At 39.2% G+C, this 15,261-nt stretch overlaps 1 protein-coding gene across 2 annotated transcripts in view; it reads left to right on the top strand.

The window, feature by feature from the left end:
• The window catches only part of LOC145495357 (tetratricopeptide repeat protein 38-like), a 243,699-nt gene that overhangs the window by 130,100 nt on the left and 98,338 nt on the right, over positions 1 to 15,261 (top strand). The gene's annotated exons all lie outside the window — the stretch shown is intronic.

The raw sequence follows: 15,261 nt of genomic DNA, 5'->3' as shown, positions 1-15,261 counted from the left end.
ACAACCAATATAAAGCACCCGTGCTAGTAAAATGAGGCTTTAAGGCTGGTTTTCACTGGTGACGGAGTCGTAATAACCTCTTACTAGCCGAGTTCGAGGGCCGAGCTGGAAGTTACGGGCCAAGATTTTTTCCCATGGCGCAACACACCAGTATTATTATTGTATCAAGTGAACATTATAACACTTGGCTTCACACTAAAAGCTAAGTTAGGTTTCAAGTAAGCACTTGACCCAAGTGTACTTGGAAATCTCAAATCGCAATTTACAAAACTTGGCTTCAAGCCTGATGATATTACTTGAAACATTTTCAGCATTTTTGCATTAAAATCAGTCACAAATATCACTAATGCGATTGTTCGGCAGTAGAATCGTGAAGAAATGCTATAGTTGCTTTGTTGATAAAGAGCAACACAACAATAGCAGCAACACAAAGGAACAAACGGCATCTTCTGTATTTCTCTAGAATGGCTCAACAAGGCAGTTTTCGGCAAAGAAATTGCTGTAGGGCTTTAGCTAACCTAGAAAATGCATTTCCGTGTCACTCGTCCAATGTTCAACAGAGTTGTTCGGGTGCAAAGAAATGACCTGGTTGAAACTTGAAACAGCAGCTGGTTTGCAATTTGCAGAAGCGCATTTGGTGTCGGATGATATGAAAAGCCATGGTTTAGAGGTGGTTTAGGCTGCCTCAATGAAATTCAAGCAAGTCGTTTATCAAAGCGTTTATCAGAATTGTAGCAACGTTGCACATCGCTTTCAATTGGCTTCCATTTCCTATTGGTCAAGTGTGTTCTCAAGTGTGGTGTAGGCAATACTTGGCGACGCACTTCGGCTTTATCAGGTGCCCAACATGGTTGACCCAGCTATATTAATAATAACTGATCTTTTACTTTAAATTATACTGAATGTAGAGTATTTAGCATCATATCAGTGACTAGCTTTAAGCCAAAAATTGCAGCTCATTCACATTTGAGGGATATCAAACATCGGAGAATTGTTTTTAGTATTTGTTGGCAAACAGCTCCAATTTAGTTCGTCTGTAAGTCATTGTTTACATGTGACTTTTGAGGATGACTGCCATCTTGCGGGAGCGAGTGAAATGCTAAACCGTAGGGCATAAATAGGAAAGACCTCAATGTTTGACATGATGTCATCGAAAATTATATGCCTCATTCCCTTATGGAAAGTCCAGTTGGTTTGAGTAATATTATGCCAAAGCCTAACATAAAAACTCATGTAACAAGCACCAAAGTATATCTGCGCCCGCTTGATTTCTTCCTCATTTCCTAATTGGCGAGAGGAACCCAGTAAAGACACTCGATTCGGTACTTGTTTTTTACGTATCAAACAGTGAAGTTAATTCGAGATCAATCGACTTTAAGATCTTCCATATATTGAAGCAGCCATTCATAAAATCTGTCTACAAATCATGCAAGGTATAACTTGACAATCAGTCATAATTTATATGGCATTTTGCGGGATAACAGCCATTTAGCCGAAGGGTAGAAATTGAGCTGAGAACTTTCACGATAAGATAAAAGAGTGAACTAAGCATTTACAAACAATAAAAATCTTACTTTACATTTTCCTTCTCACATGAACAGAAGATACACCCAGGCTCGAGGTCACAACAATGAATCAAATCGAAGTAGCCGCCAAGTGAAAACCGACGAGTGACCCCGAATTGGGAAAAGTTTTTGTTTCCATCTGTAAAATTTTGACGCGCTGCATTATGGGAATGGTTTCCAGCCGCGCACCCGCCGTGTGGTTTATTCAGGGCGGAAAAAGGCTGGGTGGTTAAACGGGCAGTCCGCTCTTGGTCCAATGTGTGATGCAGAGCGCTGCACGAGCGCTCCTTCCGCGCTTCCGGTGAGATTAATGGCTGCCAAAAATCTCCTCTCGACGAACCGGAAATTAACTTTTCTTTATTTATTTCTGAGCCACCAGTTGTGTATTTTCAAAGTCTTTTCGATGATTTAGACCCAAAAGTCAATACGTTTATGGCTGTTGTAATGATGCTTAAGTAGTTTCGTCGTAGTGAAGTAAGACAGTGTCGAAGGCAGGTATGTCCCGCTTATTATGTTCAAGCCGTGATCCGAGTACTCCACATTACTCCACTCTAAATTTTACATATGTTGAAGATCGATAGCTTTTACATAACATAGTCAACAACAGCTTGTGCCACAAGCTTGCAAGGATTTCGCCATAGAGTCTATCGCGAACGAAAAGACTGATTTGATAAATATTTGAGAACATGTTAGAAGTTTAGCTGGAAATGTGGGAAGACAGCAGAGATATTAAATCAGCAAAATTACGGTAAGACTTTTCAATCAACCCGAATAACAATTTTATTTTGTTGTTTGAGTTCTTAAAACTCCTTGTCTTCTTCATTTTCGCAGTACAAAATTTCACTATGTCGAAGAAACCGTGATCTTAGTAGCTTTTTAGCGATGGCAAAGGGTAAGCGCATAATCTCAGCACAAAAGATGACGAAAAAAAATTCTTTGACAAGATTTTATATTGAGAAATTAAAAACACCTAATCGGATTTGAAAGTGCACGGGCTACATTATGCAAATTAGCTACTTGTACGCGTCAGACTTTCCTGCTCGCCAAACAAGCAGAAATAATAAGAAACTGATCGAAAACAGATTTTGGTCATTATATTTTGGTCATGATTAAGAATTGTTCTCATTGTTCTGAGGAACGCTCAAATTAACCGGCGATACCAGAGTAAAGAGTTTCATAACGTTTATTCGTAAGTCAGAAGAAATGCAAAAGATTACGCGTACAACGAGCGCGAGCAGATCTTACAGCACGAAATATGAAGCCTTTTTTCAACCTGAAAATCTCCCCTTTTCCCATTGCCTCAGAACAAAAATGCACCTAAAACCTTCCTTCTTCATATGGAAGGGAGTTTCGTCGAATTTCTTTACAAATCCAAGTTCCAGTGTAAGTAAGCGCAATCTGCTCGTTTTAGTAGACCCCAGTCTATTGCATCACACCTTTTACCTCGGACCCGCTCGTTTCACCGCCCCACATATAAGCACCCTGGTTTATTCTTCCGCTTTCCGACTATCTACTTCTCATTAGATCGTAAGCGACAGAGTCATAAGCAGAATCGGTTTTCTGCTTCGGACTCCGTTGGTTTAATTACCAGTAGATCGTATAACTCTACATTTCTGACTGCGACTCCGACTACGACTCCGTCGCTAATGAAAACCAGCCTTTAGAGACTTTTACAAAGCACCAAAAGCAGAATCCGATTACTCTAATTCTGTCAAAAGTTTTTAACTTAAACTCGAAACTAGTTCGTGTATGCGGTCTAACTCCGCGGTTAAGTCTGTACTACGATCGTTTTAGCTTTCCATAGATATAAATATGTCTTTTTACTTATGCAGTTGAATTGTCCCGCAAGTTGAACTTTTCAAACGTCTTTACAGCAAGGATTTTGTTTGACAATAACACACTTGTATCGTGTCTTAACGACGAAAAAAAGTAAAAGGCATTTACAGAAAAATACACAGAAGAAAAGCATTGCAATAAGTGAGACTCTTTACCTGCAAATCTTCTCTTTGTCCTGAATATATATTCTATCAAGAATTCTTTGCACAACTCCTAGATTTCAACTGCCTAATGCATTCGTCAGTAAATACGCTGTTAAAACTACACGCGTCCTCCTGCTTTTAAAAGTTTTAAATTTCATTTTCGCGCGCGCATGATTACACTCACGCACGCGCTTAGACAAGTAGTCAAAAATTGGATTGCACGTGACCCTCTTTGACACGGTGTCACGCCATGCAATTCTTCAATAACATATCTACCACGCTGCCTAACTAGATCGCAGTTTCAAACCGCTACATTTGAATTTTTTGCTCTCCGTTGTTTTACAAAAAGACACAGAGTGTGGAAAAATGATCAAAAAAGAAAAAGCGAAAGTTTCTCCGATACAACTGTCAAATTTACGGCAATTTTGGATTGCAAAGCTGTGGTTCATCACTTGATAGTGGTCACTAAGGATGGTGCCTACTAAATGCAAAGGTTTTTGCGCCACATTAGGATCATGCGGAAAATTAAATCTTTTCAAAATTTGAAAACTTTTACGGCTACCCGTTACATTTTTTCCTGTCACGTCCCCAGTAGGTAAAACATTTGCGTCTCTCGCACTTGTTTTGCGAGCGCAGTACACCATCTGCAGGTACATGTTTACAGTTGGATTTCAGTTTAACAAATTGACGTCAGTTTTTCATGCGTCTGTCCTCTTATTGATGATAAATTGCGTCACTAACATTGTCAAAGTGGCTGTGGAACCACGAGCCGCAGGCGAGTGGTTCCGCAGTGACTTCAATTTGTTTGTTTGTTTGTTTGTTTGTTGTTGTTGTTGTTTTCTTTTTTACAATAACAAGACTCCTATATGGTCAAATATGAGGGGAAAAGACGCCGTAAACTTGCCGTAAACAAAGATAAGTGAATTTTATTCAAAATGACGCAAACATTGTCAATACCTTTTCTCGCTTTTTTGATTGGCTAGTTAAAATAGTCAATGAAATCCCATTGGCTAAAAAGTTGACAGTCACTTCACTTCACTTAGCTTCTTTGTGCCTCGTGGCACATAAGGCCTCCACAGAATGCCTCCAATTTTCTCTGTTGGCTGCAGCAGCTCTTGCCTCATCCCATGTACGCCATCCTGCGCTGTTCCTCTCTCTCTCAACTGTTCTTCGCCAGGTGGTCTTAGGCCTTCCTCTCTTCCTTTTTCCTTCAGGTGTCCATGATAGGGCTATGTTGACAGTTCGACAGCTAAAAGTTGAATTGTTGAAAGCTTGCATAAATTCAATTTTGTTCCGCCTGTACTCTTACTGATGATTAAAATGAGCTAATCAGCGCCCGAGAAATTAGACAGTTATTGTAAAAATCGACAGATAACAGCTAGTTTTCAGCTGGAAGCCGTTAACGAAAAGGTTCATTAAACTTGATTGGTGACAGTCGGAAAATTTCGCTTTCATTTTAGTTGTGTACTTGGGACGTAGTTGATTAGGTCAATGCCAGCCCTAGCGCGCGCGTGGCGGTTAAACCATGCCTTGCGTAATGCGCAGAACATGATACGCTCGTTGATTCGTCTCTCACAACTTAAGGTGGCTCCCTATAGTTTTTCGACTGCACGCGCGCATAGGACGAAAGCTCAAGTAATCTGCCCGCGCTCAAAGGAAAACGTAAGTGTTTTTCGATTTTTGTGACGTCAACATGAGGTGAATTTTTTAAAATTTGACTCAGTTGTAACCACATATAACTTCTATAAAATATCCTATTTTTGTTAAAATCTGTCAGAGCTAATCTAATATATTTAGAAGAATGACAAATTACAGAATATTGGAATGAACCGTCTGAACAATCTTGACTTTTTCCCACTTCAAAATGTCAAGCAATGTTATTTCCATGATGTGGCAAAGTATGAAAAAATTTCACCGAAGGAAAGTATAAATATTAAGGAGTTAAGGCCGAAATGAGGAGCATATCTGCCTGACATAACATGAGATGTTGCCATGGTAACAGCCTTAATCCGAAAATTGACACCAAAAAATAAGCCTTATTTTAACAGTACCCATACTGGTAGATCTCTACTGGGAAAACTTTAAGAGAAATTAACTAAGTTTCCTTTTCTAACTCGCGCTCTATAGGGAGGGTGTTCGTAAATACTCTATGGAGCCACCTTAATTTGCCTTTGCTTGTGCCGCAGCGTTAATCTCATATCCAGATCTCACTCTGTTTGACGCCTGGCCGTGGGAGATCTGGGTTCGAGGTTATCGCAGCGTATGAAAATCTGCTCGCAGGCGTGACTCGATGGCCCATAATAATTCAATGTGGTCATCTCGCGCAGACTTCTAAATGACTTTGCCTATAAATAACCAAGTAGGCTAGTTCACATGTTGGATTATGTTTATAAACGGGACAACAAAATCGACGTTTCGCTTTTGAAGGTTTATAAGTGTCGCGATTTGTGAAAATGGCCTTCATAGTTTTCGTCTAGCGCACTGAACTAATTTTCACTGGCCAAACAAACCATTTAGATATGGTATACACATAGCATAACCCTCTTTTCTAGAAGCTCTTATTTGTGGAGTTATTCGTATACTAGAAGAGTTACAATTTCTCCTGTTCATTTTGGGCCAGTTTGTCATACAATAAGGGAAAAAAATCGATTTTTTTTTTTATTTTAACCTCAGACCACTGGAGTCACGACGAACGTTGGGAATTCAAATCGCAATTCGATTTGTGTAATTCTTATATGATTCAACAGTAGTCTGAGCTATACCGAGGTAAACTTTTTGCAATTTTAATAAAAACTTAACTACTGAGCAGCGCTCTGCCAACTGCAGTTGTATAACTTCTTTATTCTCCTACGCGTTTCGTTTGACTAACGCACACTCCGTCAGGGCGTTGAATAATAAAGCACGAAGCGCCTGTATTTATACCTAACTCATACTAGAATTTACATTTCGTAAGAACACACCTACGGATATACATATAGGAATGAGAAACTCCGCGGTAATGCATCTAGTAAACAGGCGGTAAGTTTCGGAAAGGTGTGACATATTTTGTGTTTGTGCGTGATATAATTTTGGGACCCGCACTTTTAGCTAAAACTGTGGGCCGCAAAATTTTATTATACGAAACGCGTAGGATAAATAAAGAGGTTATACAATCACAGTTGGTAGAGTGCTGCTCACTAGTTAAGTTTTTGTTATCATCATCATCATCATCATCATCATCATCATCATCATCATTTTTATTTTAACCTCAGACCACTGGAGTCACGGCGAGCGCTGGGAACTCAAATCGCGATTCGATTTGTGTAATTCTTATATGATTCAACAGTAGTCTTAGCGACACCGAGTTAAACTTTATGCCAAACCGTGGGTTGCTTTGGCCCTAGAGAAGACTTCATATTTTCTATTCCTGAAGTAGAAAGTTTGTTCAAACAGACACTGAGTTATATCATTATACTTAATAACTAACACTAGAAACTGAAAGGAAAACTGAGAGGAACTGAAAGGCCGGACTTCAAATTAAAGGCCTTGCAAATTTCGCTGAGTGGCTTTGATAACCGCAGTTAAGGGTGGAATCCAACTTTCTCGTTGTAAAGGAAGTAACAATATGGCCCGGCTTCAACAGAATAATTCTATAATAGTTGTCAGGCTTTGAAAGCGTTATTGGACGGGAAGGGGCTGTTGCATATCACTTGCACTACGCACTGAGGTTTGCCACCTTTAATGACAATCCGTATAATTCTTCTAAAATATGTTATGAATAATTATTCCATATTACGTTATTCGGGGTTCGACTGATTTGATGCAATCACACTTTCAAGTCATACACCTTCTACTTTGTTGCTAGCAAAGTCATTGGGAGATTGGTTACAACCAGTTTTAGTGAAGAAAAAACTTAGCTTAGGTTTTTTAGCTATTAGGAACCAGTTCCTGTAAATACCGAGAATTAGATGACAGTCGCGAAATTTTCGATTTCTTCATATTTTGCCCAAATAACCTCTGTAGTGAGTTGTTTTCGAAAATACCATTCAAAGGTCCTGAAGCGCTTTAGTTTTTTCGAAATCGAGGAAAGTTTGAAAATCGCCACTTTAGCTGCCTGACGCCGCCGAAAATGGCCGAAAATTGTGCATTTTCTTTTCGCTCGTACAGATCAACGCGATGATATCTACCAATATACTTTGGGTAGCTCATAGTGCATGTCTTGCTGTTTCTAAATCATTAATTTGATTAGTAAAAGCTCCTAGTTTAATAATATTTTAGGCCGATAAAAGTACCTTCATCGAAGCTCGTGAGCGAAAGTGCTAATTTTAGCTAATTTCAATACCATCAAAAGCCCACTGGTACATTGAATTTGAAGTCGAAACTACAATTTTCTGAAAGCCCATACTCTATATTATGTTGTGTGTAAGTCTCTTCCGCGGCCCGAAAAAACTAACCCGTCGAGGGGCATAAACGTGTGGTACATTTTTGTAAATTCGTCATTCGCGAAACCAACATGGAACTTTGGCCAGCTACCTTCATCAAGAACAAAAATAAGCGAATGGAAACCTTTTTCGTCAATAAGGATACTTGTAATCTGTTTTTTTTTTTCTTTTAGATTGACCACATGATTAACTTTTGCAAACATGTGAAGTTAAATCAAAATAGACGCTGCTTTTGGTACATTTTAATGTTATGCAAATATATTTCGATCCGCGCCGGCACGTGCATATCGCCCGGAACTGATTTTCCCTCCGCCTACTGTATGTTTCTTTTTGAAGGTTACAACTGTAGCACACATTATTCGTTCAATATCGGCAGTTTTAACTTTTGTGGAACACCCATGGCCACAACCAAACTTGACTTCAAGTGAAAAAAAAAACATTTTGAAACGTGAAGTTTGAGTAAACAATCGGTTACATTTGCATCCGTCATGTTTGGCGTAAATATTCGAACACAATCATTTCACGTAAACAGGTACACTCTACTTTAAAAACAATCGTCTCATCGCGGTATTTCTTGAAATCGTGGTCTGAGACCAGGTAATGCCGATAACAAAGCGCGAGCAGTTGACGAAACTTCATGATCAACTGTCGAAACGTTGTACTTGTGGAATAAGCAAGACGATTCAAGCTTTGTATTTCTTACCCGTGTGCTTGCAATTCTTATGGATACAGTTCCCCTGCCTCTTACCACCAGATTTATAGACGAATTGTTCGTTTCCTATCACTTAATATGGCACATACCTCTGAATAAAACACATTCTGTGACATCATTTTTCTTGGAGTGTTCCAACTGGCGTCCGCCAATTGCAAAACGTAAGCAACAAGACAGAAAACTACAAAGGCTTCTTCGTCAATCGCACTACGCTGTCCAGATTTCTTTCTTACAAAGTTTCCAGACTTCGCTCTCTTTTAAAATTCCAAGACTTCGCCGTTCTGTTGGCCAGTCCGAATAACTGTTATGGCCTTAGTTGAGTAAGTACTTGACTTTGTTTGGTAGTCCCAGTTCGGACAATTAGGCAAATGTGGATTGCGTGACAATCGGCCACTGTACCAAACAAGTCGATATCTGACGTTTTGCAAAGTGAGTGAAGGTGGCTACGTGGACCTCGAGGGAAGGGAGACACCCATATAAGAAGGACCTAAAAGGCATAGCTAAAGCTCCCGCTTTGGACCTTTTGAGGCTGAACACCCTGAGGGCTACTAAAACTTCATTTTTAACCCCTAAAAGGTACGACGAGCTCCCCCGTCCCGGGGGGGGGGGGGGGGCGTGGACAAGGAATCCAAACTGCTCCTTGCTCGCCTCGTGTAGGCAAGGTATTTTCTCTATGTCTGGTTGAAAAAATGGAAACTACAGTCGATCCTGCACAACCATCTCTCCACAAAGGACCACCTCTCTGCAATGGCCACTTTTTTCACTCCGGCGGATGGTCACTCTTATTTTAATCTCTCTAGAACGGCCACCTCTCGACAGCAGCAACAGCCACTAAAACACGTCCCAACTGCCAAAAACACCTCTTCACAACGGCCAGTTAATCAAGAACTGACGAACGCTGTCTACAAAACCCCGTTTTTTATTGGACATGGTCACGAAACTTGATCCATGTCGCAGGTCTTTGGTCTCTATTTCTGTTTGGTTTCTGTCTTATTGATCATATATTTTGATCGTGTTACGAATTTACATGTTACACTAAGCCTTTTTTAAGATAAAAATGTTGAAACCCAAGAAAATATCGGTGTCATATTTCACCCTACTGATACCGCCATATAACGGCGACTTTCCTCTGTCCCCAAAGTGGCCGTTGTAGAAAGTTTCGACTTTATTACTGTTAATAAAAAAACACACCCTTCCTATTGAACTTTAAAATACAGGTATATTGCTCCAGGTTTTTGGTGTAGAAATGCACCAGGGACATGACTGGGATGGAAAAAGAAGGCCTAGGAGGCACTAGTCTTAAATGGGTACGTGTTGCGAATTTACGTACATATTCACTCCTGTTACCGGTTCTTTTTTAAACCTATATAAACTATACAGTCGAACGTCCACTAACGGTCACCTCTCCACAGCGAACCCCTCTCTACAACAGACACATTTTTTTGTCCCAGTGGACAGTCCATACATTCGCTCTTATTTTTGCCGCTGAAATGCGCAAAATAAGGCTACAATACATAATGCTTAACTATTTTCTACCGCTAATTATTGATGGGAAGTTCGCTAGGTCAATAATTGTGAATTCTCAAGGTAAAATGAAGGAAAATTTTAGCTCCTCTGAGTGTCCGATGTTTGGAAAGCGCAACAAGCAGAGGGCAACAGGAGTGAATACGTATGTAAACTCACACCGCGTATCAGATCTCAGATCTGATGCCCTCTAGGCCTCCTTTGTCCTTTTTGTATTCCAGCCCTATCACCGGTGCATTTCTATTCAAAAAGTACGAACGATAAACATGTATTTTAAAGGTAAAGAGGAAAGGTGTGCTACCTTGGAATCTACGAATCGCTTGAGAGCCAGATTGAATAAGTGCTTCGGGTACTTAAGCTTTAAGAAGCAGCACATTCCATCAACCGACACGACCACACCCCCCATCCGGATAATTATACCATTTAAAGATCAGGTCTCTGCTAATGTAATGAAAAAACGTCTCACAGACCTGAGCTCAAAAAACAAGACCACCATTCAGCCCGTGTTCGTCAGCAGAAAACTCAACCAAGACCTTAAAGTTCGAGAAGTCAAGCCAGCCACTGTTAACCAACAATGTGTAGTTTATAAATTTCAATGTAACCTGTGTGATGCAGGATATGTTGGTTACACTCGCGGCCACCTCCACGAAAGCGTTGATGGACACAAACAAAAATCGTCGTCAATTTGTAAACATTACTTTAGCGAACATAATTCCAACGTACCACCTTGTCTTTCAGAAGAATTTCACGTGCTTGCCAAATATACTAACAAATTTGATTGCCTAATTAAGGAGATGCTTTTTATAAGAAAACTTAAACCATCCCTAAACGTGGAAACAGATTCGATTCGCCCAAGGTATTCACTTGAAGAATTTGTGATCCTTTGTTATTATGTTAATTTGTAGAGACTATAGAAATCAAATTATCGATATCGCATTATTTGTTCACTTCGCCTTGAGAATGGTGTCACGATGACGCCGAAACGTCGGCTTTTAACGTTAATATTCGCTTGTTTATGCTTTCATGTGTTGTTTGGACTATATTTGCTGCAGTTCAATAATTATGTGAGTTATTAACAGACCCAGTTAAACAAAGCAGCGCTGAGTTTCACACATAATGTAAAATGCAAATTCAAAATAAATAGTGCTAACATATGCCTACAGATGCAAAAGCAGACAAAATACCAACATTTTGACCTGCACCTATAAAGAAGTAACTAATGTACAGAAAAGTGGTGGACAGTTGCTTTATAAACATGTTCTTACACTTTGAGTTAAAGTTGGCACTGAACAATTTTGATACTTAGAACAATGCAAGACATCTGCACTATGCCATGTCAGATGTGAGCACAAGAACCTAGTAAACCAAAGTCAGGCACACTCAGCAATGGGAAATGGGACACTCTGTTCTCCATTGTTATTTATTTTCTGTCACTGAAGTATTTTACTTTGTATCAACATCTCATCAATATGTTTTATGTGAGGAGTTGAGCTAATTCACAGAACTCTTTGTGCAACTACTATATTCTGAAAACCACTTGGAGACTCTGATCCTGTCATCAGGAACACTCTTCTGTCCAGTAGATATTCTACAAACCGTTACCCATTGATCAACATGTAACCTTACAACAAGCTATTCTAAGAAGTATAAAAAATGTACAGTGTATTAACATTATTGTTTTTTTTAATTATTATTATTGCGCTTACAGTTTCATTTTAATGAAAGAACTTAGTAAATTCTCCATGCAAATTGATTGTTGTTCAACATGTCTATATTTCCTTTACAGTCATGTTAAAAACTTGATATTAGAACTTCAGTGTAATTCAGGACTTACAGGATTCACGGTAATTCCAGGAAACCATCTTGACACTTCATGTACAAGTTAATTTGACATCCCTCGGTAAACTAAGTCTTCTTCTGTCAATAGCATTTCCTGCTCAAATCTTATGTTTTGTTCCACTACTCCATGAACGGCTCACCCTTTGTCCATCTCTGATTATGGCTCCAGCTGACTGAAAACGCATTGAACACGCGTACGTATTGCGGACCTGTTTTTTAAACACTGAGAAGAGTCCAAATTATAGCACGGCCGTAGGCCTGTACTTTTGATGAAATTTAAGGTGTTTGGTACGAGGTGAAACACTCTCCCAAATGTTTGATATTTATTGGCTCTATTTACACTAGATGACGTATTATCCATCCAGACGGCTCATGGATAACGACAAGCTGCAGCGTAAATAACTGCCACCAAGATGATACAGTTCGTGGTGACAGAGACACCTTGCTAGGAAAGCGTGGCAGACATTCAAGCGATTGAGATTTACAGGATTTACTTTTCTACTCTCACACACATTGACTTCGCTAACCAGCTGCTTGCTCATATGGCAATAGAAATCAAGCCTATAAACGACGATGAACATATTCATTTTCCATTCCCGGCTCGGGAAGCTAAAAAACGAAAATTGGGCATTATGATGGGAATTATGGAACCGGTCTGGAAAAAAATGTATTATATAAATATTAACCCCCACCCCCCAATTCCCCCCAAAATTCCCCCCAATTTCTTCAATTCCCCTGTCGAGGGGATGGTGTGGATATTTTCTGGGACCACACATTATAAAAATCTGTGCTATATATCTAACATTCTACATCCAGACAACTGCCATAGCTAATTGATTTCCTCTGTTTTAAACAAATTCATGAATTATTGGGTTGGAAAGGGATCATAGATATTTCAAGGCTGCTAACATTTGGGCCCGGTTCAGACGCCGTACTTTACATGCATGAGCCGAATCGAATTCAATGAATTAAGTTCATGTAAAGTACGACGTCTGAATCAATTCGAAACGGCTGATTGAATTTGGATCGCCTCAGCCGTTCTTCACGCCTAGCTCAGCTGGGAATAACGGCTGTGGACCGGCTTTGATTCAGACGCCGATCTTTACATGAGCCGAACCAAATACATAAATTTATTTAATGTATTTTTAATGTATTTTGAAGACCTGAGTATGCGCAAAAGTATAAATTGTACGCTAGCGCATCAAAATGGTGGGTTTTGCCCGTCAGGGAGGAAGCCGATATATGCAGTTTGTCTTTTCCATTTTTCGTGTACAAACTTACTGCCACCCTGGTAAACAGCATCAAAATTAAATTTTCATTCGTCATAGTTTTCGTGCTTGTGCTTGAATTACGTGTGAACATTGCATTTGTGAATGAGCCTGAATATTGCAGTTGGGCTTTTTGCCCAAATCGTGTATTTCATGGCATACAAAAAGGTTGAAAGTTGAAATTGTATGTTGAAATAAAGTTCATGTGAAGTACAACATCTAAACCAATTTATCAGTTGTCTTCCTGCAGTTACATGTAAATAGATTAATGCAGTTTGCCTCATTCTGCTCCTTTTTGTCGACTTTTCTTATATTTTTCACAGGACAGCTTTGGACCGTGTTTGGTTGTAGTTTACTATATTTGGGAGTTCAGCACGTATCAGCGCTCATGCACTTTTATACCCTATTGAATTTGAGTCCAGCTGGAATTGAGATCGGCGCCTGAATCAATTTAGTCAGTCTAAATTAATTTGGGTCGGTCTAAATTCGAATTCGATTCGGCTCATGTGAAGTAGGGCGTCTGAACCGGGCCTAAGAAATCCAAATTTGTGTCATAAGGCAATCATTGGACTTGAATTGGTTGCCAGTAAAAAACAATTGTAAAAGTTTTGTATATCACCAATCAGTAAAGGATAATTGGTGTCAATGATGTTTTCTCAACATAACAAGAACATAACGTTCTTTTTCATTGTACATAATTACTAGAATGGTAATCTCACTCTTTATATTCTCATAATAAGAAAATAAGAAAAGAAATACACAGTCAAGGTCAGGCGCAGATTCCAGTATAGTCTATTAGTTTATAAAAAGTGAAGCCTATTGTTAGCTAAATGCTGATGGATCTCTGAGACCATTTTCTAAGATGAAGGCAGTATCATTTCCACAATTCTCTTATTTTCATGGATGTATACAACACCTGGGCTAGGCCAATGCCTGAGCCATGGCATTAAACCGCCAATGACGGGGAGGACACCCTGGGGACGAGTTTCATGAAAAAAATGGCGGCTGTCGCTCGAATTTACAACGCCTGATCCCCGCGCGCGTAAGCAGTTATTATTTTCTTTATAATTGATAAAATCACAAAATTTGGGGTGGGCCATAGGGTAGGCCACAGGGTGGGCCCTGGCCCAGGCCATGGCCTAGTCCAGGTTTTGTACACACCCTATTTTTATCCATAACAAGGGACAGACTGTTCTTCTCCTGGTTGGAGAAACACAAACACAAAAAATACTGCATGGGGTAAAAACTTTTGTTTGTTTTAGAATGTTTGTTCTGGTAGCTGGTGCTAACAGCTTTACTCTGAAAATGTACATCTAAATTCAAAACAGTTCTTGAGAGCTGATCACTATTATTGCAATAAAATGAAATTAACTCATCAGAAATGAGACGCAAAATGATGTGTTGCGACGGGTCAATAAAAATTTGGAACAGTCGTGTTCCTTTCAGCTGCTTTTAAGGTACATACACTATTTCTTTTAGTTTTATGTCACTGAACAATAATTAACAACTTTTGATAATTTCTTGATATCAACTTATTCTCGATTACATGCATTCAGCCACTGATATGCATATACTTCATATGAAAAGGAAAACCATACAACACATAGTTTAGGCAAAAATGTTTAATGGGACAAGTTTGATTTCAGGTTAAATTTACTCAAAAAATAGTGTAATAATCAAAGGGATTTAAAATCATTATGCAACAAGAATGGCCACACAGGTAGATACTTAAAACATTGGCTTAAATTCAACTGTAGAAAATTAAACTCAACGCAACTAGATCTCGCTTGTGTTTAGGTTAAAAAGAAAATGTGCTAATTTTGAGTCACGGCTCAGTTTATCTTTTAAGTTTTAAACTTAGAATTGAGAGTTACATAAAAACTGAAAGCACCCTGCAAAAAATAACTATAATCTTCTTTATTTCAAATAGATACAGCCTTTCATGTAAAGTAC

Source organism: Orbicella franksi, chromosome 8, assembly GCF_964199315.1.
Source record: "Orbicella franksi chromosome 8, jaOrbFran1.1, whole genome shotgun sequence".
In the NCBI taxonomy this organism is placed as follows: domain Eukaryota; kingdom Metazoa; phylum Cnidaria; class Anthozoa; order Scleractinia; family Merulinidae; genus Orbicella; species Orbicella franksi.
Note: the sequence above shows the minus strand (reverse complement) of the source record. Positions and strands in the feature narration are given on the sequence as shown.